The sequence below is a fragment of the Leucopleurus acutus genome, assembly GCF_964270905.1.
Source record: "Leucopleurus acutus genome assembly, chromosome: 11".
Taxonomy (NCBI): Eukaryota; Metazoa; Chordata; class Mammalia; order Artiodactyla; family Delphinidae; genus Leucopleurus; species Leucopleurus acutus.
Window position 1 is genome coordinate 70783280 of NC_139152.1, and position 24831 is coordinate 70808110.

Below are 24831 nucleotides of genomic sequence, written 5' to 3' on the forward strand. Positions count from 1 at the left end.
GTGACTTCTGAATGTGTTGGTTTCCTGGGTATTGTTGAATGGGTCAAAGACTAGAAATGAATAAACCTAGTACAATTATTTCTTACATGATTCATTTTTCTTCCTTTTTTGTGATAACACTGACTAATGTGCTATAACACTAGAATATGTTTGTCTGTTCTGTTTAATAATTCTTGATCTACATCACAATTCACATTCTTCCTGTAAAGTAGAAAATGCTAAGAAATAGAGCCACTGCAGAAGGTTTCACTGATATTGGATATATTGAAAAAAATTGAAGAAATTCACCAATTTTCTGAAATGCTGTTTTATCTAACTTCTCTTTCTCTTAGTTAAAAAGACTTACTGTTTTTACAGTTTTTAACAGAAAGAACAGAACTGTTCTGCTTTGTGGAATTATTGCCTAAGCAATAATTCTATGTACTTTGGAATACTGTATATAGAATTTCAGAGATGAAAATCGTTATGAATGCTAAAATAAGGTAATGGTTATGATGATTTTATTCAGCAGAAGGTAAGTTCCATGAGGGCATAGATTTTTGTCTTAATCAAGCTGTCTCTTCAGCACCTAAAATAGTAAATGGATGAAAAATCATGATGAGACTAAATCTAAACATTATATCAATACTAAGTGCTAAGCCATGTATATGTATTATTTCATTTAATCCTCATGAGAACAAAATAAAGTCTGCCCTATCATTATTATTTTAGGATGAAGCTTGAAGGAGATCAAACATCTTGCCCAGATTTACAAGCTAGTATGTGAAGGGGCAAGAAATCAAATATGCTGGTGGATATAATTTGTCATATTTGTTCCTCATTTTATATAAATTGGCTTAAATATTGGTACAATTTTATATATATTACATATCTAATGTCAATATTTCAGGCACTATAGTGAGCTTCTCTCCCTTCTAACAGACTCCAAAAACAGAATATAAATAGTTGTCTGAATTAATTCTTTCATGTCTTGATGAATTTTCAAATGATGATGAGTCCATAGCAATAAAAATTTTACTGCCTACATACTTGCTAGTCCTAATCACCCGAGTTAATGACTGTGCATCTTTTGAATTCAAGATTCACATAAGTTAATATTCAGGGCATCCTCCTTTTTCTTACTATTATTGCTATCCATGCATGAGTGTGTACATATATATTACTATATATATGAGTGTATATATATATATGTACACACTCACATATGGATTGCAATATTAGTTAGAAATATATATATATTTCACATATGTATAATATCTATATTATTATCAATTTAGAATAAAATATGTAATATTTATAAACACATCATATTGACTTTTTTAGTTCAAGGAATTGTGAAAATATTTATGTTTAGGTTATGTATTTATATATTATGCATTTATAATTATTTCTATTTATAAATAAATCCATGAGCTACGTACAGAGAGGCAACTGAAGGAGGAAGCATAGTAAAAATCTATTTAACAAATGTTCAATGACATTATTTATAAACGTTGTCATCCGGTTATTTTATATAAAGTGTGCAATAAAATGGGAAAATACTAAGTTAATGGATTCAATAACAAGCCCATTATTACTGGAGCTGTAGTGTGACTTCTGCAGCCCAAAAGATTATAGCTGAGCAAGAGAAGGGGAAAGAAGTAGATCATCCATTACATTGAGAAGTTAATGATATTTATTGCATTATTTATCAAATACTGTGGATGTTATTTGTAGCTGCAAGCTTGACCTTAGCTAATCAAATTTAATGAAAGTGTATATTGTAAATGCACTATAACAAAATGCCCTATTGTTTTACGAAGTAGGAACATGAACTAACATCATGAAATTCAGTAAGAGTGTAGTTTCAAGATATTAATGTTAAGGAACTTAGGTGCAAGACAGAATAGATGCTTATAATTCAGACACAGCTGCTGAAATTTCCTTCTCCTTCAATAATATAAACATTCAAGACATCTATCTTAAATGATTTTGCAAAGCATTTTTATAAATGTAGCAGGAAGACTGTAATAATAATATATTATTAAAATATTAGAGTTCTAATTCTACCATAAAAATGTGAAAAAAATCAGAAGCTTTCACCATGTTATTTATGAGTTTGTATTTAATTAGATTTGAATATATACTTTGGAGAGAAAACATAAATGTGATAAAGAAACCAATACCTACTGCATAATTTTTAATTTTATCATCCTTCTAGGAAAGGAAATGTACTATGATTTCCAACATGAGAACAATTACTTCATTTTGCATATATATTTTAAAGTTTGGAATGAGAAGTTAGCTCATTAGGACTCTTTCTTTTCATATGAAAAGCAGTATTGGTGGCAATGAAGCAGTATTTTAAAGCATGAATATAATTTTTTAAAGCAGTTCCTAGACATCAAATCATGAAACTAACTTTACACATGTGCCTCCTAGATTTATCAGAGAAGGAGATAATAGAAATTAAATAAGAACTGCCTCCCAGTTAAGAGATCTTTCCATTGAAACACACTGTCTATCATTGAAACTTGATGACTAATAAACTCCTTGGCTTCATTTCTAAACATAAGATTTATTTTTTCCCTCTAGTATATGGAAAGAACATGAAACTTATAAGACGAATCTCACTGGAGCTATTGAATCTAAATATAAAATTATTATGTTTCACAACTTGTTATGTCTAATGCTGTGGGTTTTTTCTCCCAAAATATGGTTGTCAAAATTCTATATTATTTCCAAATGAATGTTTCATGTGATTAATTGAATTATTATTTAGTAAATATTCACTTTTTCTCTTTTCTCTCTTAAGGTACAGTATACTTCCTCATAACAATGATGCTGGGTGTGGTCATGTGACTTGCTTTGGCCACATGAAAGAACACAAGAGCATAGAAGTCTTCAATGTGCTTGTGCAATTTGATTTGGCTTATGTCCTCCTGGGATCCTCTGTGAGAGAGCATTCACTCCATTAACAGTTGAACATTAAACCAGGCTCCAGACTCATGAAGCAGACTCAATGAAACAGACTTGGATACAGTTGAGATCCCAGAACCACAGAGTGAGGCAGAGTCACTGAACTGATTCCAGCAGAATCCAGCAGAGCCACAGTTGACTCATAGATTTGTGAGTTTCACTGTAAGCCAGAATTGGTTTTTTTTTTTTTTTTAAATACAGCATTATTGTTGCATAGTTCAGAAATACACATATGACTTTCTGGAGTATTACTGTTAAGAAATTTTTACATTTTCTTAAGTACTATAGTTAAGAAACAGATTTTTTTTTTCAGATTTATTTTTAAGTTAATTAAATTCATATGCTTAAGGTCTAATATTTTATATATATATATATAATTTTATTTTTTTATTATTATTATTTTTTTTGCGGTATGCGGGCCTCTCACTGCCGTGGCCTCTCCCGATGCGGAGCACAGGCTCCGGACGCGCAGGCTCAGCGGCCATGGCTCACAGGCCCAGCCACTCCGCGGCATGTGGGATCCTCCCGGACCGGGGCACAAACCCGCGTTCCCTGCATTGGCAGGCGGACTCTCAACCACTGCGCCACCAGGGAAGCCCTATTTTATATTTTATTGTTGGGTAGTGTGCTAGTAATTATAGTCTAATTTAGGCAAATATTTATGGGAAATAAATAACAATAGCAGAAATGCTTTATATTGTGATATATAAAATCCATTTAACATTTCTAAATAAGATAACATATTATTTTATCAATTCAGTGTATTTTATCAATTCAGTCTGCAAAGAAAAATACATTTGAGGACACACTTAAGATTGCATCAACACAGAAATAGCAAATGTTCTGGAATGCCAGTTTCAACCCAAACTTTGAATCACCGCCCAATATATACGTCCAAAACAAATTTGGGACCAATATACGCAACATTTTCCTTATATGTATTTCTTAACGGATAAACAGGTAAATGAAACCAATTCTGCACCTTAAGAGTTTTAGTTATAAGTAACAAAAATTAGTTATAGAACAAGAGATTAGAACTTCATATAAGAAAATGAAGCTCAGAAAGACTGACATCAAACACAAAGATGTAGAACTTTCACGTGGTAAAACAAAGAGGTGATCCCAGTTCTGATTCCATGACGGCTATACTATCCATGCACTAACCACATGGCATTTTTTTTTTATAAATAAGCATATCTATTTTCCAGGAATAATTTAGAAGTTACAGAATGTGGGGTTGTTAAATCACTTAACAATTTTTTTCTTCTTTCTCATTTTGTGAGACAGGGTATTCAAAATTTGTTTTCTCTGTAAAATTTCTTATAATTGGGCAACTGTCAGCAAAGACAATCTTGGGTTTTCAGGAGCTTTATTTAAGAGCCTTTTTGGATGACATGAAAGACAGTTGAAGAGGGTGAAATAACTACAGTCTGAAAATATTTCAATCCAAAGAAAGAAGTTTCAACATATGAGAAACCACTAGTAAACTTTTACTTGCAGAGTAAAAATTTGCTGCTTATCTTACTGGTACTGAGCATGAAACTCGGGATAATAATCATGCCAAGCTTTCCTTGCTGTTTTAACAGTAAGTGTCTAATCAGAATGTGAACAATAAAATATTCTCCTCTCTGATCTCTTTAGAGAGAAGAAATGTCATTGATTTCTGTATGAAAGAAAGTTGTGTGTGTAGCTGATAATGTCTAGTAGCAATATTCACTGAGCAAGTTGGTAGCTGAGTTTACTCAGTCAAAAAGTTGGCATTTATAAAGCAGCTGTGGAACAAAGCTTATTTGGGTTCTACTCTAAGTTCTGCTACATATTAGTGTATAATGAATAAGTGATCTATCCTCTTTATATCCTGGTTTTCTTACCAATAAACTGAGGATAATAATACCCTGTCTTATAGGATTGTGGTGATTATGAAATAAGATGTATCTAAAAGGTAAGCACAGGGTTTGGTACTGGAGATACCAAGACAAAAGTTATGGTCTTATAGAGGAAGAGCAAGTAATTAGGTAATTTCAGTAAGTGGTAAGTACCCTAACAGCCTAAGGAGCACAGAGTGCAACAAAAACCACAAAGGAGAATATTTAATAAGGGCAAGATATTGAGGGAAGGCTTTTAGAGCAAATGACACTTTACCTGAGTCTTAAAGAATATATAGGCGCTAGACATGCAAAACAGTTGATGTTGGGAAGTCAAATGGCTCACAGTTTTTGGCATATGCACTAAGTCAAATGGCTCACAGTTTTTGGCATATGCACTAAGTATTTGATTGATAAATATATTATAAATATAAATATAACAAATATAATAAATATGTGAGTGAATGATTGAATGAACATTTTACCTGTTGACAAAATTTCTCTTTCCTATGACAATTGTTGGAAGAAAATTATCATTGCTGGGAAAACAACCTGTATAGTATAAATAATCTTATTACTAAAAATCTAAATAAATTTGATGCATAGATGATTTAAGTTTTTAAAGTTTCACTGCTATTGTGAAGTACTTCAATCCACAATTAACTGAGAAAAAATATTAGCTTATTTAAAGTATTCACATATATACACAAACATGTGAAGTTAACAAAATTTAGAAGGTCAAATTTCCCAGGGAAAGCATTATTATCTTTCCAGCTTTCTGTAAATTTAACAAAAAACATTTATTTAACCTTGTTTTTCTTATAATTATAATCACATGGTAAGTATTCTCTAAATTTGTTTGGTATAAAGGGATAAATAAATGTTCTTATTTACTCTTCAGAGATTGCTTTGCCAAGTGTCCTTTTGTGCAAAACTACAGAATCTCATAGAAAAACTCTAAATTATTATATGCATCACCTCTCAATTACAATATATCTAACACCTGAGGTTCTTTAGGATTGGAAGCAATGCAAGAGATCATGTAGTCCAAAACCATCATTTCAGAGATGAGAAAATTAAAGTTTGGAGAGATGAAACAATAAACCACAATTAGCAAATGGAAGTTGGGACTAACGTATTTTCTTCTGTGTTATCTGTTAAAGGGGAAATATATGAGTAAATATGACATAATCAAATCGTTAATTTATTTCCTTCCAGGGTATGGCAGATACTGTTGGTCACCTACCCAAGAGCAATCTTCCCTTTCCCATGATAAACAATAAATGAATTTATTCTCTTGGCAACAAGAGAATAAATTCATTTATTCTCTGGATGTTCTAATTACTGGTTCTCAACAGATGGCAGTAATGTTCTTCCAGGAAGTATGAAGAATGATGTCGGCTGTCATGATTAGGTACAAGCATTTAGTGCTTAGGGATCCTGGGATCTTACACTATAAAGAATTGCCTCATGCAAAATGCCTGTGTTGCCAACTGGAAACAATGGCTAAACTAATCATGGTGATCTTGTCCTACTGTGCCAGGAATGAGCATAGGGATGGGCATGTTACCCAGTTGAGGCCAAATGAAACATAAAATGAAGTCCGTTGTAGATTTTAGTGACTTTTCTCCCTGGAATAAAGAAAGAGGTGGTCCTGTGAAGAGAACTCATCTTTGCTCTCAGACTCTTCCTCACTGCTGTGTGCACTCTCCTTACAGCATTCAGTAGTTGGAGCTGAGCAGCCACCATGTGATGATGAGGTCACTAACGTGATAATGAAAGTAACGGGATGACAGAAAAGGATGAAAAAGTCACTGAATCAATCAGTCGATGCATACCTCCGTACTTCTCAATTAACAAAGAATACATAGCCATTTGGTTATATACTGTTGGTCACGGTATCTGTCATTTGCTCTTCAAGGCATGCTGATGCAATAGATATCTTGGATAAATTTGGTGTTTGGAAATAAGATATGTAAACATTGTTTAGCTATTTTTAATCCATTCTATTGTTACTGCTTGCTTTAAAGAAGCTGTGTACTTCATTGATATCAGGCCAGTGAATATTTTCCTGGCTCTTAAATATTATTAGATATCTGAGTGTTATTTTATTTTTTAAGGAATATTATATGTAACGAGAGAAAATATTGTATCACTATTTAAAGGATAAGGTGGGAGTACATTCATGAGTCCCCTCCTCCTCACTTTTATCAGTGTTCTCTTGCCAAGAAACAGTATGTCTAAGAGCTTAAAAAAGAGAAGTAAAAAATATAATCTTTGGATGATAAATAGGGACATTAAGTAATTTAGTAAAGTGATGTAAGATTAGAAAAAAATAGAACATAATAAATGGCTTCCAGAAAACAGAGACTCCAAATAAGTTAGATAATAAAATTTATAATTTGAGTTTGTAAACAGTTTCTTTCCCACATATTAGAAAATCTTGCTAAATTTTAGAGCTGAAAAATAAGATCATTTTGGCTTATTTTTAACAATGTCTTTATTACTATCATACAGTTCATGGTTTACTTATCTTCCCCAATCAATTTAAGCATTCATAAGGAAAAATGTCTTAATAGTTAAGCCAATGCACATTCAACACATTTTAAAATCATGCTTGAAAGTAAACACAGAAAAATAGAAACTACTCCATGCACCTAAGAACTGTATATTGCCCCAAAAATAAGATTATTGAGCTGAATTATTAAGCTTAGGTTACATATTCCAAAACTATATTCAAGGAAAGTTCCTCCAGTAAAATTTGTGCCTTGTTATGCACAGTCAACCAAAGTAGCACTGAGCTCTTGTATTTTAAAAGTGTAGTGGCCTTTTGGATTTACAGTTCAGTGCACAGTAACTATAATACCATAGTAAGTCCTTGGTTTTCTTCCCCTTGAAATGTACAACACAGTTTTAAGGTGAGTGCCTTCACAACACAGACCCATCTGTTTTTTTCTCTGTGTGCTTGTTGGTAGTGGTATATGCTTGTGGAGTGTGCTAACAATATGTCTCAAAGTTTCACAAAAATAATTAAATTGGTATCATGAGTAGATAGTTAACCAAAAATGCTACAGAAAAATATTATGCAGAAATATAGTCTAATTGTAGCTTTACATTATCTAAGCTGGACACTTTTATTTAGTTAGTATAATTTCCTCTCTACTAATTTTCTTAGCCCAGATTTAAATGTAAAGTAAATTATTGGGTTGTGTTTATTTGTTTATTTTGCTGTTTTTTCTATAGAATAATTTCTCCAGATAATAACTAGTATTAAACAACATTTTTGATTCTATGACTCCTTGATATAGTAAAATGAAGAGTAAATGTGAAATGAGTAAAAGAATAAAAGACTAAAATGTAAATCTTTATTTTCAACTCTTGGATCTAAAAAATGGATGCATTTTAGACTCATTTGGGACATATTTTTAGATATTGATGGCTAGCTCCCATTCCAAAAAATTCTAATTAATTGTTCCAGACTGAAGCATGTCTGTCATTACTTTTTAAAAGTATTCCAGGTGATTCTTATGCATTGCCAAATTGAAAAACTTTGACCAAAAACCTATTCACTTATAGTCATTCACTTTTATAAATAAATGCTTGGAATCAAAGAATTTGTAGCATAAAGACGAAGAATATCAAGTTTCACACATCTTAAAAGACTAATTTTCCATTGCATATTTTTGTGAAAGGACACTGTTGCATTTGACCACCAGCAGGAAATTGACTCTATTGGCAATTATCTAGATGCCCACCCATTATTTAGCTCACATTCACATTTTTATGGAAGAATGTTATCCATATTTTATTATTTTATTTTTTATTTATTTGTGTGTGTGTTATCCATATTTTAAGCATCTTTTCCTCAAAAGAAAACATCATAGCTGTTTGTTTCACTGGAGTATGTAGCATGCAGGAAAGCAAAAGGTGGCAGATGGGGCAGAGAGAAACAAAGCTACAGTATCATGCTACATACTTTGCTACTATGTAATTAATTATCCCTTTAGTATAAAGGAAACTAGAATTAATTGGCTCTACTCATGAAAGATTAAGGTATATCTGTAGCAATTTATACCAGCCTTCACTATTATAATAAAAATATCTCTGTGACATTGTATTCTGTGGTTTTCCAGCAGTATCTTTGCCTACTTATTTGTGTCATTTCTGGCTAGTCTTTCCTCTCTCTCTTTTTTTTTTTTTTACACACAGATGTTCCTTGGCATATACTCATTAACTTGCTCTTCAGAAGCATTTTTCAAAGTGCAGTTTGAAGACCACTTGTAACCAAAATACCAAAACCTACGTATTTAAAAGCTTCAATCAGATGTAATAAATAAAAATCCTCAAGGATTGATGGCTGTTTTAAAATTATTGTTATTATATTGATTATTATACTTGTTAATCTTTTATCACACTATTTGCTTTAGTAGTATCAAATCGCCCACTGTCACTTCTGCTTTACTCATTATAGCACTTTTCATATTCTATTGAACTTATCCAAAATACAGAAGAATTTCATGGGGAGCAAGAAATGTGCTCTTTCCTCTATATCTCCAGCAACTAGCATGGTACTTTGTTCATACTAATATACGTGTACGGAACAAAGGAATGGCTCAATAAAACAATCACCTTCATGCCCATTTAAGCTCAAAAGATAAGTCAATATGTTTGCATCCAAAATTCTGTTTTAAACCATCTTTATATTTATTCTTTTCCCCAGTTTATATGCTTTTGTCTCATACCCACCTCTCTCTTGGATTTTTCCCACTGGATAATGAGTCACTGATTAAAAGTTCATAAAGCAGCCCATGGACCAAGTCAAACTAATCCCTATATCTGGTGCCTATTTTATTTCTAATAGCAAGCACATAAAGGATGAAATAAAACTGTATTTGTAGATGATATGATTATTTATGTAGAAAATACCAAGAAATCTACAAAATGTAGAATGAAAAAGTGAGTTCTGATGATGCGAGATAAACATACAGAAATAAATTATGTTTCTATATACTAGCATGTGGACACTAAAGTTAAAAATACAACACCATTGATAATAGGGGAGGTTATGCGTGTGTGGGAGCAACAGATATATGGGAAATCTTTATACCTTCCACTCAATTTTGAGAGCCTTACATTTTTCTAAAAAAATAGTCTTTAGTTACAAAAAAAAATACTACTTATAACTGTTCAAAAACATTTAGGTATAAATGCAACAAGATATGCACAGAATTTATATAATAAAAATCACACAAAACTATTGAAAGAAATAAAAAAAGATGTAAAAAAGTGGAGAGAACTACTATAATACTATTCCAAAATTGATTAGGAAAGGCAAAAGAGCCAGAATGCCTAAAACAATTTTGAAAAAAGAACAATTAGGTGGAAAAAAACAGTCCACTGATTTCAAGATTTAATATATATGTATTTAATATCAAAGTTGTGCTATACTGGCAGAGGGATAGACATATAGATCGATGGAATAGAAGAGATAGCCAAGAAATAACCCACATAGATATATCCTACCAATTTTTTACAAAGTTGTAAAAACAATTAAATGGAGGAAAAAGTGGTTTTCAACAAATGGTTGAACAATTTGACATACACAGTAACCCCTGCAAAAAAAATTAACTCTGACTTAAGTCTTATATCTTAAACAAAAATTAACTCTAAATGGATCATAGACTTAAATGTAAAATATGAAACTATATGAAACTTTTAGAAAAAAATATAGATGAATGTATTTGGAATCGAGAACTACTCAAAAAGTTCTTAGGTTTGACACTAAAAGGATGATCCATAAAAGAAAATATTGATAAACTGGACTTAACCCAAAGTAAAAACCTTTGCTCTCTGAAATTACCTATTAAGAGGAAGAGAAATTTGAAAGTGAAAGAAAATATGTGCAAAGCACTTATCTGACAAAGAGGTAGTATCTAAAATATATAAAGGACTCTCAAAACTCAGCAGTAAAAAGCAAGCAATCCAATTAAAACATGAGCCAGAGACATTAAGAGACATTTCACTGAAAGTTATACACAAATGGCAAATAAGCACATAAAAAGATGCTCAACATCATTAGCAATTAGAGAAATGCAAATTATATTACTACACTCCTATCAGAATGGCTAAAATGAAAAACAGTGACAGAACTAAATGCTGGTGAGTATACAGCAAAATTAGTCATTCATACATTGTTGGTGGGAATGTAAAATGGTACAGTCTGTCTGGAAATGTTTGGCAGTTACTTTAAAAACTAGACATGCAACTACCATACAAGCAAACAATTAAATCTTAGGCATTTAATCAGAGAAATTAAGACCTAAGTTTATAAAAACAAACAAGTTCTACATGAATGCTATATCAGCTTTATTTATAATAGTTTAACCCAGGGTCCATAAATGAGCAAGTAAACAAACAAGGTACAGCTTTAATGTGGATACTTAGCAATAAAGAAGAATAAACTATTGATACATGGAACAACCTTATTGAATCTCCTAGGATTTTATTGCTGAATGAAAAAAAGCCAAGTCCAAAAGGAAACATACTGCATTATTCAGTTTATACAACATTCTTAAAGTGACAGAGACACAGATGTAGAGAACAAATGTATGGACACAAAGGGGGGAAAGTGGCCGGGGGTGGTGGTGGTGTGATGAATTGGGAGATTGGGATTGACATATATACACTAATATGTATAAAATGGATAACTAATAAGAACCTGCTGTATAAAAAAATAAATAAAATTAAATTAAAAATAAGAACAAATTTAGTTCTAATTTATTTAATATTGTGCTTTAAAATATGTGACAGAATTTAATATCTTTATTAAAACATTTTTATAGGGTATATAATAAAGCATCTTTTCTCAGTATTATAATTTCAGGTGTTATATACCAAATTATAACTGAAGATGCTATCTAAAATCATAAATGTTGTTAGGATATAACTAAATGGTGTAAAGAGGAAATAATTAATCACATTTGACTATTCTTATTTATTCTAAAAAGTTATGAGAATATTGAGTATGCAGAGTTCATTATACAGGAAGAAGAAAAGAAAGTTTGGGTAAAGTTTTTATTTGCTTAAAAGTGCATACTCTATTCTGATTCAGTTGGATTAATGTCATTTTAAAGTGGAGGTCACTAGACTTGGATATTGTTTTTTTTTTTTTTTTTTAAGTTTAATCAGTTGCCATTTGGTTTAACAATCCCCTAAGGTGCAATTGGATTCAGTGTCATAAAACTGTTTATCCTGTATGAATTTGTGAATAAATCACACCCCTCACTACTCTGTAAGGTCCATTTAGTACACACTTGGTAGAAAGACAATGTTATTCCAAGAAGATGAAGACGTATTGTAGCCTTATGTCTGCCATAAGGTTTAAACCCAACACAGAAATTTACAGCTGCTTTTTTTCTTTTTTGGAAGCACAGTGTAGTCAAGCATTAAATGTATAGTTAACAGATATCCAATAGTCACAAGAGACTTGACAACTTAAATTACTTAGTTATAATGAAGATAAATAGCAATCTAAACATGGGTACATATTGCACCCTGCAATGCAATTGACTCTAATGTTGTTGCCAGGCAACTTCCCAGGATAGATTAAAAATACTTCCTGTAATTTGATGGTAACAAGAAACACACACACACACACACACACACACACACACACACACACACACACACACTCACACTTGCAGGAATAACCAAAGCTCTTGTGTTTTAAAAAATAGTGTGACCATAAAATATATTTGAATGCATACATGGGTGACATCAAAATGAAATTGTTTTATAAGATGTATGCTTCTTGGAGTGAGCCTTTAATAAAAGTATGACCTATCATAGACTTTCAATCACTCACAATATATTTAAAGAGTGAAACCATTTATTTTCTAGGATAAAGTCAGTGTTCTTAGGGGATTTATATCACTGTTTGAGGAGATTTTAGTAGAGCAAATATTAACTAGAACAAAATGAGATAACTTTTTAATCATTCATATAACTGGAATAAATGTAATGCTATTACACAGTAAACAGTATACACATATCTTCTTGTATATTTGAGATTTAAATTTTTAAAATTTTATTTTACATATTTATTTTTTTGCTTTCCTAATTGGTCTATCATCTCTAGATTCTCTTTCTGAGATTCACATATATAGTCTACCATTGAAAGAAGAATTATAACAAATTTTGGTAGGAAGGGATATATCAGAAGTAAATTCTGTAATGTTTGACTCAGAAATATCAAGCTTATTAAACTATTTTTTCTTTTTTCCTCTTTGAAGAAGCATCTAGATTGAGCTCACTCTTTACACTGTTATTCAGAAAGAAAGACAGAACTGCAGTCCCCATTTTCCAGAACAAAATGCCCATCTTAGACCCTTGATTATTTTTGCTGTCTTCTAAACATTATCTAGCTATTTTTTTTCAAAGTTTCAGAAACTTCTTCCAGAATGGTTTATAGTTATCTAGGCTCAGCCGTTCAATGACTTTTGCAAATATCAGGAAAAGATTTCAGACATTTTCATTCTAATATATTTTCCTTTGATGCCTACAAATGTGTTTGCTGGTTGGGCTGCAACAGTCTAGTAGAGATAGCAGGACTAAGCTTATGAATAGATACAGTAAACATGTAAGAAAGCAACTGAGAGCAAAGGATTCCACTTCATCACACTGCTTTGTAATGAACTCTAAATTCTACAATACTGTTTCCATTGTCACTTTTCTTCCGGAAATTAGTTAATACAAATATTAATGAAGAATAACTATAAGTTTATTCACTGGGTCAACCAAATTTATCTATGAAATACTATGTTCTATCAATTGTGCTAGATACTAGAAATACCAATAACAACAACAATAATAATATGCCATGATAGAAGCAACTAAAGAATCCAAAGTCAAGAGGGTAATAATAATAATGCAAATTAGCATTTATAGAATTTTTGTGTGTTCTGAGCACTTAAGATCTTTATATTCATCACATTATTTCATCATTAAAAAAACCCTTTAAAAGTTACTCTTATTATTCCTAATTTACAGGCAAGAAAACAAGGGCATAAAAATTTTTAATTTTAAACAATACCCCAGAATGGCAGAACTATTGCATAAATTTATTTTACTTCAGAGTATATCCTGTTAGGCAATGAATTTTTAAAATGCAATAGTATAAAACATTTTAGTCATGAAATATGCCTGTTCGTATTTGTGTTTAGATTGATAACTGTTTACAATGGTGTGCAAGATGTACTGAAGATCTAGAATAGAGGCAAAGAGATGGGCTGTGAAGCCACTGTAATAGCCCAGATATAAGTTAGGGTATTAAACAAGTACTTTAAATAAGAATAGAGGGATTGTGGATCAACTGCAGTAATTTCACAGATAGAACTAAAATTAATGTGGGAGGTGCTGTTGAGGAAGAGGAAACAGTGAAGGATGGATTGACTTTTCTAGTATAAAACACTGGCCAAAATACCAAGTGAAAAGGTAATAACAAGAGGCAAAGAAGATTATTCAAATAAGAAAGCATTTCAAGGAGGAAACTTTTCAAGAAAATACTCAAGTTTACTCAAAGTTTTTTTTGTTTAATTTCTTTTACAAGTATATAAGGAAAAATTTGAATAAAGTACTGAGAAGAGATAGAAAAAGGAAGATGAATAATTTGTTAGATAGTTTCTGTGCATCTAAATTAATTTTAAGAATCAAGACCTTGAACTAAATTGACTTTCGTGTGAAATAAATCTGGAGATTCTAAGAATGGATTTTAATTAGCATTAGACAAATTCTCAGACCAGGAAATCATATGCATCAATCGATAGACTGCACCGAAAGATAGATTCTTGCTTTTCATTATTCCCCTCATGAACATAGTGTTTACAATATTATACTTGTTCAGCAAAATGTAGAAAGTTAATACTATTCTCATAAGAATAATTTCAAACTCAAGAGCCTCCTTTATAAAATGCTAGGCACATATTAGCTACTTTTTATTGATTTAGACAATATATAAGTTGTCAGAAAAATCCCACTCTTTAGAGCTTTAACAAGATTTCCTTAACTGTAGATGTTTTAAAACAATCATTAGTCACTTTTTTGAGCCAAAATGAAATTAGTCCATGTTGAAGATCTATAATCCTAATCATGGTGTTCTTTCTAGTTTTTCTAACTATGTACCATAATGGCCGACTGCTCAATAGGAGATTATATGTCCCACTACAAGTGTACTTGTTATAGGGCTGTTTCACTTTGAACCAGATGGGGAGAACTGCTTATTAATTCAAGCCACTTTTCCCAAACTGACATTTCCCTAATTTAATCAGTAGAAGGAGTAGCTATTTGAAGCTGAATTCAGTGTAATAAATGATTGTTCATTTTATAGGCCAAATGCCCCTTCTCCCTGCAAAGCAAATTTAACCCATAATGTGACTGAGTTCTATTTGTACTGTATCACATAGGAATTTGTAACAATTATCTACGGCAAGATGCATCTTGAGTTTCAATTGGTGACGCTAGACAAAGCTCAGCTTTCTTCACCTTCTATCCCTACCCCAGCAACAGTAATGGACGAGCAATCTATGTGAAAATTGTAGGGAGGAAAAGAAATGGATGAGAGGCAAGGTGACACTGGGACCCCAATGAATTGTTTATTCTTCAAATCAGAAAAATGAATTATGTCACTACATCAGCAAGTCTGAATTATAAAAGAGAGCTCAGTGACTGTAAGGTGCTCTAATTGGGGCAAATTTGGAATGGATCCTTGAATGACATGGATATCAGACTGCTTTTCCTCAATTATCACTCATTCTACATTTATGGATATCCATGGTATACTAGATATTATGCTAATAACTACATATAGAAAGAAAAGTACATTATGCCTGTGTGTGGGGGGGTGTGAGTGGAGAGAGGTGATAATTAGGTTGAGGGCATATAAACACATATGCATACAGCATATTTAAAAAGTAAGGGAATATGAGTGTGGAGTGGTAGGCAAGCTCCATAATATTTAAGACCTTGATGACAATCTAAGGTTAGACTTTGTTCCCAATAGACAATGGTGAGATCATAAATAACTTAAGATTTTTATAGCCAAGGAATGATATCCTAATATTTGAATTTTAGAAAAATCATCCTGGCAAGACTGTGAGAGGATTGGTGAGGATAACACAACTTTGAGGCAGGCAATCTATTACAGTACTTAATAAAGAATAAGAGGAAAGAAAAATGGGAGAGAAGAAGTTGGGGGGGTAGAATGAATTAAATTGTGATGATAGAGATGATAGAGAAGAGGAGATAAATTTGAGAGACACTAAGATGTATAAATAACATGTTATAGGAATTAATACAAATAATCTGATGTTAAGATTACTGTTTGGGAATGAAGAAAACTCTGAAAGTGGATATGACTCGTTAAGTAAAAAATATAAATGTTGGAAGAAGTGGACTAAGGATTATAACTCGACTGTACCCTAACATTTAAAAGGAATTCAGAAGAGAATTTAGTATTCTTGGAAACAATATCCAGAGATGCAAAAGAGAAACTAATGAAAGAATGAAGGTGACAGTATGGCAAATATTTAAAATCCTACTCAAATGTGTACTGAAATGTAGCAAATGCCAATCATTAGTATTCTTTGTCATAGCAGTTTCAGTGAAGTATTGGAGGTAAAACCCCAATTGTACAAATAGGATTTGAGAAAATATAATCAGGTGAGGGTCACTCTTAAAAACCACTAAGCCTAGGAAAGAGAATGAAACAGAGTACTATTTAGAGTGGCAAATTAGGCTCCCATAGGAAAGGCATTTTTACTTTTTTTTTTTTTTTTTTTTTGGTATTGAGGGATAAGTGTACAAATGTGCATGCTAAGGGCAAAAAATCCAAAAGAGACAGAGATTGATAATGGACTAAGAGAAAATATTAACTAAATCAAGATTGCTAATCAAAGTTAGACAGATGCAAAACCAGTTGGAAGTATATCTTACTAGGAGAAAAAAACCGGTCTTCTGCTGAGTAGAAAGAAATGTGTTATAACTTTTCAGGATAAATTACCTTTGGAATACATGAATTGACCTTCCGAGGGTCAATTTTTTCTTTATGAATCAGTAATTGATTTCATTATGAGTGAAGTTTATCTTGAAATGGTAGAGGGCTTAGAATGCTGAAGCTTTTTTTTTTTCTTCTTAACTTATTATTTTATACTGCAGTATAGCTCATTAACAATGTTGTGCTAGTTTCAGGTGTAAAGCAAAGTGGTTCAGTTACACATATACATGTATCTATTCTTTTTCAAATTCTTTTCCCATTTAGGTTGTTACATAATATTGAGCAGAGTTCCCTGTGCTATGCAGTAGGTCCTTGTTGGTTATCCATTTTAAATATAGCAGTGTGTATATGTCAATCCCAAACTCCCTAACTATTCCTCCCCCCAACCCTTCTTCCCTGGTAACCATAAATTGTTCTCTAAGTCTGTGAGTCTGTTTCTGTTTTGTAAATAAGTTCGTTTGTATCATTTTTTTTAGGTTCCATATATAAGTGATATCATATGATATTTCTCTTCCTCAGTCTGACTAAACTTTACTCAGTATGACAATCTCTAGGTCCATCCATGTTGCTGCAAATGGCATTATTTCATTCTTTTTATTGGCTGAGTAATATTCCACTGTATATATGTACCACATCTTCTTTAACCATTCCTCTGTCGATGGACACTTAGGTTGCTTCCATGTCTTGGCTATTGTAAACGGCACTGCAATGAACAATGGGGTACATGTATCCTTTTGGACCATGTTTTTCTCCAGATACATGCCTAGGAGTGGGATTGCAGGATCATATGGTAGCTCTATTTTTAATTTCTTAAGAAATCTTCATGCTGTTTTCCATAGTGGCTGCACCAATTTACATTTTCACCAACAGTGCAGGAGGGTTTCCTCCTCTCCACACCCTCTCCAGCATTTATTGTTTGTGGATTTTTTGATGATAGCCATTCTGACTGGTGTGAGGTGATATCTCATTGTAATTTTGATTTGCATTTCTCTAATAATTAGTGATGTTGAATATCTTTTCATGTGCCTCTTGGCCATCTATATGTCTTCTTTAGAGAAATGTCTGTTTAGGTCTTCTGCCCATTTTTTGACTGGGTTGTTTGTTTTGATGATATTAAGGTGCATGAGCCATTTGTAAATTTTAGAGACTAATCTCTTGTTGGTCACATCATTTGCAAATATTTTCTTCCACTCTGTGGCTTGTCTTTTCATTTTGTTTACGGTTTCCTTTGTTGTGCAGAAGATTCTGAGTTTAATTAGGTCCCATTTGTTTTTATTTCCATTTCTCTAGGAGGTAGGTCTAAAGGTATCTTGCTGTGAATTATGTCAGAGAGTGTTCTGCCTATGTTTTCCTCTGAGAGTTTTAGTGTCCGGTGTCACATTTAGGCCTTTAATCCACTTTGAGTTTATTTTTGTGTATGCTGTTAAAGAATGTTCTGATTTCATTTTTTTACATGTAGATGCCCAGTTTCCCCAGCACCATTTATTAGACTGTCTTTCCTTCATTGTATAGTCTTGCCTCCTTTGTCATAGATTAATTGCCCATAGGTGTGTGGGTTTATTTCTGGGCTTTCTGTCCTGTTCCATTGATCTATATTTCTATTTTTGTGTCAGTATTATATTTTTTAAAACTTTTTATTTTATACTGGAGTATAGCCAATTAACAATGTTGTGATAGTTTCAGGTGCACAGCAAAGCAACTCAGCCATACATATACATGTATCCATTCTCCCCCGGACTCCCCTAGTACTATACTGTTTTGATGACTATAGCTTTGTATTATAGTTTGAAGTCAGGAAGCCTGATTCCTCCAGCTCTGTTTTTCTTTCTCAAGATTGCTTTGGCTATTTGGGGTTTTTTGTTTCTCCATACAAATTTTAAGATTTTTTTGTTCTAGTTCTGGAAAAAGAATGCTGAAGGTTTTTAAAGGACTATAACAGAGACTAGAAGAGGGACTGGCTATAATATTAAGAATTATTGACAAATGACACTGATTATCCAGTTGAGGACTGACACTACGCTTGGGTAGCGGCAACAGTCTTAACAGTTTCAAAATTGCCTCTAGAACTATACGGTCACATATGTGCAGAAGAAAAGAAAGCATTTTGCCAGGTTTGGGGGCAGGGAGTTTACTAAATTGGACCTTGTAGAATAACAAGAACAAAACTATGGGCATTGTTGACACAGTGCTTGATGAATAGACAAGAAAGTGTAGCCAGGGAATGGCTGTGAAAGACTAGGAGAAGGAAGGAACAAGAAACAACATGTTCAGTGTTATAGGTTGAATTGTGTCTTCCAAAAAGATATGTTAAAATGCTACCTTGTGGTACCTGTGAGTGTGACCTCACTTGGGGTTTTTGCAGATGTAATCAAGGTCATTAGGGTGGGTCTTAATCCAATAACACTGGTGTCATTATAAGAAGGAAAAATTCAGACAGAGACAACCACACTGGGAAGACTATGTGAAGACAGAGACATACAGGGAGAAGATGGCCATATGATAATGTAGGCTAAGATTGGAGCAATGCGTCTACAAGCCAGGAGTACCAAGAATTGCAGGCAAACTCTAGAAAGCCAGAAGGAGCAAGGAAGGTTTCTCCCCTACAGGTTTCAGAGGAAGCATGGCCCTGCCAATGTCTTGATTTCAGACTTTTAGCCCTCAGAACTGTGAGACAATAGATTTCTGTTATTTTAAGCTACAGAATTTGTGGTATTGTTACAGTAGCATTAGAATGTTAATACACTTTTGTTATTTTGTTTGATACCTATCATCAAAAATCAGTGTGGATCAATTAATTTTTAGAATGTGGAGAAAATTAGTCAGTTACATATCCATAAAATGCTGTTCATTTTATGTTTTTCATAATTTATTGGTTTATGATATACATGACAAGAATATGAATAATATGAATTGGAAAACTCATATCTCAATCTTAAAAATCTTTTAATGCTTTCCATTAAACTACCCAATGCCTATAGTGTTCTCAAATGTTGAAAGAGCCTGAGTTTTCAGTGCTCTTTAAGGCTAAACTATGCTTTGTTAAAATAAAGTAAAACTTAAATGTAAACATTTTATATATTTAAGTGTTGCAAAATCTGTTGGTTGGAAGGTTTATCTGCATTTATTATCCCACACAAAGCACATGTCACTAATGATTCTATTTACCTGCTTTTATATAACACTTACTTAATTAAACTATAATTTATATAAATGGAATGACACAAAAATATTATGTGATTGAACATTTATCCTGACTTTGAATGTGGGCACTTGTACATATTTTTTGACTAATAAATGCTTGACTCTAAAAAGTATTTATTTATACAATTATATAATTTGAATGGGATATATTTATAGACAGTATTTGCAATTGGGAATCTTATTGACACAGAGTATGTATAGTGCACAGAGGAAGAGAAATGGATTTTTTTTTGGTAACACTTATAATGGCAATTGTGATGATGATAATAAGACCTAGGCTTTAAAGAGTGCTTACTATATCACAGAATTTACAGGATCTATCTCATTTATTTCTGAAAAACAAAAACAAGCAATGAAGTAGCTGCAATTATTATGCAGCCGCATCACAACCCAGAACTTTTACTGTCAATCTCTATACTGCTTCAGTAAATTAAATAATTATGCATTCAAAGAGTAAACATTCATTGAACTAACTCTCTTGTCTTTTTTTGATAGAAGAAGCCATTTCAAGGGACTTTGATAAACTATTGTATGATCTTAAATTTTTTCATTTCAAATCTACTTATAACTAATTGGAGATAGAATGAATGGTCAGAACATATGATGTATGAGTCAGACATATAAACATAAGGCTGAGTTATGCCAGAGTGGTTGATGGACTGCCTAACTATATAACACAAAACAATGAGTAATTATTCACTTTTGTAGAAAAAATGAATTAGTAAATGTATAAATTAATGCTTAGAGAATTCTGCAAGGAACTGAGCTCATCAGCAAATGATTATAAAAAGAAGAGCTTGTAAAGAGAAACAAAGTTAAAAAACCAGTAAAGCTTCAGGTAAGATAAAGAAGAAAAAAGTATTAAAAAGATTGCAAATACAACTGGGAAAAGGAAGAAAATTGAAGAAAGTTGATTGGATTTTGCCAAGAAACCATTTATGACTCTGTAAAATAATGCTGGTAGAAGGGTGAGGCCAAATCTTCTGCTGAAATGACTTTTTAGAAAAATACCAATTTTTTCCCCACCCAGAACAATTTTCAGATCTCTCTAGCTTTGGGAGTTATTATGGTTATTGCAAAAAGGTTTATATTAGAGAACAGTAAAAAATATTTTTTCAAAATATTCCACCTACTAGGTAGTGTATTTCAGTCAAGTAGAAATCATGAGGGAAACAAAAATTATTTCTTTTTTCATATTTCAAAACATCATGATCTGTTATATAATTACTATCTAAATATGGGGAATTAATGTAGAATTTTATTAAATCATAGGATTTCTTATACCTAAATTAAGAAGATTTCTTTAACCTTACAGGTCTGTTAAAATTTCCTGCTGAAAGTCTTCCATCCCAAACCCAAGGGCTTAAACTCAGTAATATTATAAAGGAGCAAAAGAAACCTGGTTTTCTTTCAGCTTCTTTGTGTGTGTGTGTGTGTGTGTGTGTGTGTGTGTGTGTGTGTGTGTATGTGTGTGTGTGTGTGTCTACATATGTAATATAAATGTAAATACATTTAAATATATAAACTATATAATTATAAATTTACATCAACACTTTTGCAGCTCAGCCAGTTTTCCAGCTTCCTATATCAAGGAATGAAGTAAGAGGCTTATTCTGAGTTTTGAAAGGAGACTAGAAGAGGAAAAGGGTGACATTTTAGTCTTAGGAAATGTACCACAGGCAGTAGGAAAGTCAGAGTACACATAGCAATGGATAGTAATATTTAGAAACTTAAGTGGAGATGAATGGACAAAGCCATTTTAGTTCACCAAGTTGCCTTGTAATAGTTGGTAGAATCAATGTGGTTGTGCTAGCTTAAGAGAGTGTGTAGTGGTATTGGGAGAAGGAAGGTTAATTTAGACTCTACTTATTAAAGGAGTTCTGGTGTGACATGGTAAAACCAGGGGTGGAGATCATTTTGCACGTGTGTATTGAGTGGAGAGGCAAATGTGAGGAAAAAAGTGACAGAAAAAACTTGCCCATACTTAGCCTAAATATGACTATGTTCCCTTTAGTGAAGGAATTGCCAATAAAGCCGTGAATTTTTTTAAAAAGTTAACTGTTTTAAGTTTGGTTGTGAAACTCTGGATTATTCATGTAGCCTTTATAAAAAACACCTTTTGCAGAGTTTACTGTTTAAGTTAATTCATAGATAGTAAGTCTACTAATAAATTCTCTAAATCTGAGCAAAATTTATAGTCCCACAAAATTGTCTGGGCCAAGTCTTAGCAGCTTGTAGTATGAAATCACTCTCTAGGTGAATTCCAAACATTACGTCTTTCTCTCTGAGAAATAAACCATAGAAAAATCCACAGTTCCCTACAAACCACATTGTACTTTGAGGTGTATAACAGCTTGCATTCAAATCACCTATTGTTTGTAACAACTCTAGTTTAGGAATAGGATGCAATCCCACATGGCCTACCACTTGAACAATTTAGCCAGGAAAGCCATGGATAAATCTTTACTTAGTAAATGTTTCCAGTAAAATCTGAATCACAGCCAACTCAGAGTTAGTTAAAGCTCTGAATATCCCTTCAAACTGGTAGACACTTCAATTTTTTTTTTTTTCATAGCAAGTGAAGCAAATAAAATGTAATTTGGGTCAGAATCTGAACAGCTCCTTTGCATAAAACATATCTTAAACTTGGGTCTTTTTTGTCCTTCTTTTATTTAAAGTGTCTCTACACAGCAGAAATAAAAGAAAGTATTTTTATGTAATAATGTTAATGACCAGATGCTCAATTATAGTAAAAAGAGTTTAGGACACATCAATGTTTAGAGTATCACTCTAACCCTTGCTGATATAGTGACTATGAAATTTTGATGTCCAGAAATTGGGCCCTTAATACATTTATCAAATCTATCATTAATCCTTAAATTTTGAATTCAACTGAGGCTTATTACTTTGGTTCTCAAAACTTATCTTCTGCATATAGTAATTTTATTATGAATAGCCTTTTAGAAAGATTTTATTCCAAAAACCATATTTCACAATTTGCCAAGATGCCTTATACTTTTAAAAAGAACTTAGGTTCAAATCTAAAATTAAGGAGAAAAAATTTAAATGCCATACATGTCCCATACAACATCCCATAATGTCAAATATATTTGGCATAGTTTTAAGGAAATATGTAAATATGGAGCATGTGCAGAAGTCATGAGTCAATCTGTAAATCATTCACAAGAGTCACTCTCAAATAATTCAGTGTATGGACAAGATTAGTGCAGGGAAAGAAACTAAGGTTACTAATGGTTTGGTACAAAATATGATTTTTCTTGAATGAAGGCTTAGAATTGGGGTTTCTGTCAGAGATAGAATGACACAAAATGACAGAATGACGGCAATCAAGGACTCAGAACTATGACAAATGGAAACAGAATTTATAGTAAACATTCTACCACTTAAACACTCTTCTCAAATCTGCTTTCCACGATCCTTATCCCTCTTTTCTGCTACTCTCATGCTGGCTTAAACACAGTTAACTGAAGTACAAAATTCTACCAGAAGATATATAGCTAATGTTCAAAACCTTGGAACTGTGAGAAGCCCTGGGTAGCTGCCTTAACTCCTAAAAATGGAATTTAAAAGAAACCAATCTCTTTTCAAAATTTACCCACAGATCAGTTAAAAAAACATCAATATCTCTGAAAGAGTCATGCATCTGGAAAAATATCATTTTTCAACTCTTGGCAATCTTAAAAATTGCTGTAGCATATAAAAACACAAACATACCAATAGCTCTGGTCATAAGAGTGCAATGGCCTAAATCTTCTGGCCAACATGCATCTTCTGTGTCTAGGAAGTAGTATTTTAAAATAAATTTCTATGCCTATGGTAACTCCCATTTTGAAATGAAACACAAAATCTGTATTTTCTCTTTACAAAATGATACAGATCAATATTTGGCTAATGTTACAAAACTCAAGAAGGATATTTATTGCAAAATAATTTAAAATTTTGATGTACAGGCAATTAGGTTCCATTTCAATACACTATTCTGAAAAATGTTGCTTTTCTTTTTTTTTGGAAAAAAGTAAGAAGTATCTTGGTTACTATGATAAACCAGCTTTTCAGCAGTGGATCCTGCCAGCAAAGCCTTAATATATCTGATTTGTCAAAGTCACCACTCCTGCTAATCTATCCCACCAATGTCAAACACTGAGAGCTATCACCTATACATTTTGTTGTGCAGTGTTGAGAGAAAGATGGAAAATGGGCAGAAAGTAATCTGCACAAACATCAAAATAAATGGCCTTTTTGAGGACAGCTACAAGAAAAATGCAAGAAAAATTAGAAAATCAGCTGTATTTTATGAGTTTTTTTTTGCAACTCTCTCTTTGCCTATACTGTTTGCTTGAATGTAAATTATTCATAACTTTACTATTTCGGTAAGTTGATGAACATTTTAAGACTACACAAATATTTCCTATTAGTGTCAAAGTATTATGCGTTTCACTGCATTATGCAGTCATAGTGGAGTAAATAAAATAATGTTAAAAGTAAAATACTTTTAAAGCTTTAAAGCAATATTATTATTATTGTCATTTAACCTAAAATAAAATTATTTAAGCCAGAGTGTTAATATTATATCAGTCTATAAACATTGTACTTAAATTAAAAAATTGTCTTTAGGAAGTTTCAAAAACCATATGGTAACCAAATTTGTTTTTAATTCTATCAACATGAATGAAATTTTCTATAATGGCACAACTAAGAATTTGACTATCAACTGTATGATACCTTATCCTATTGAAT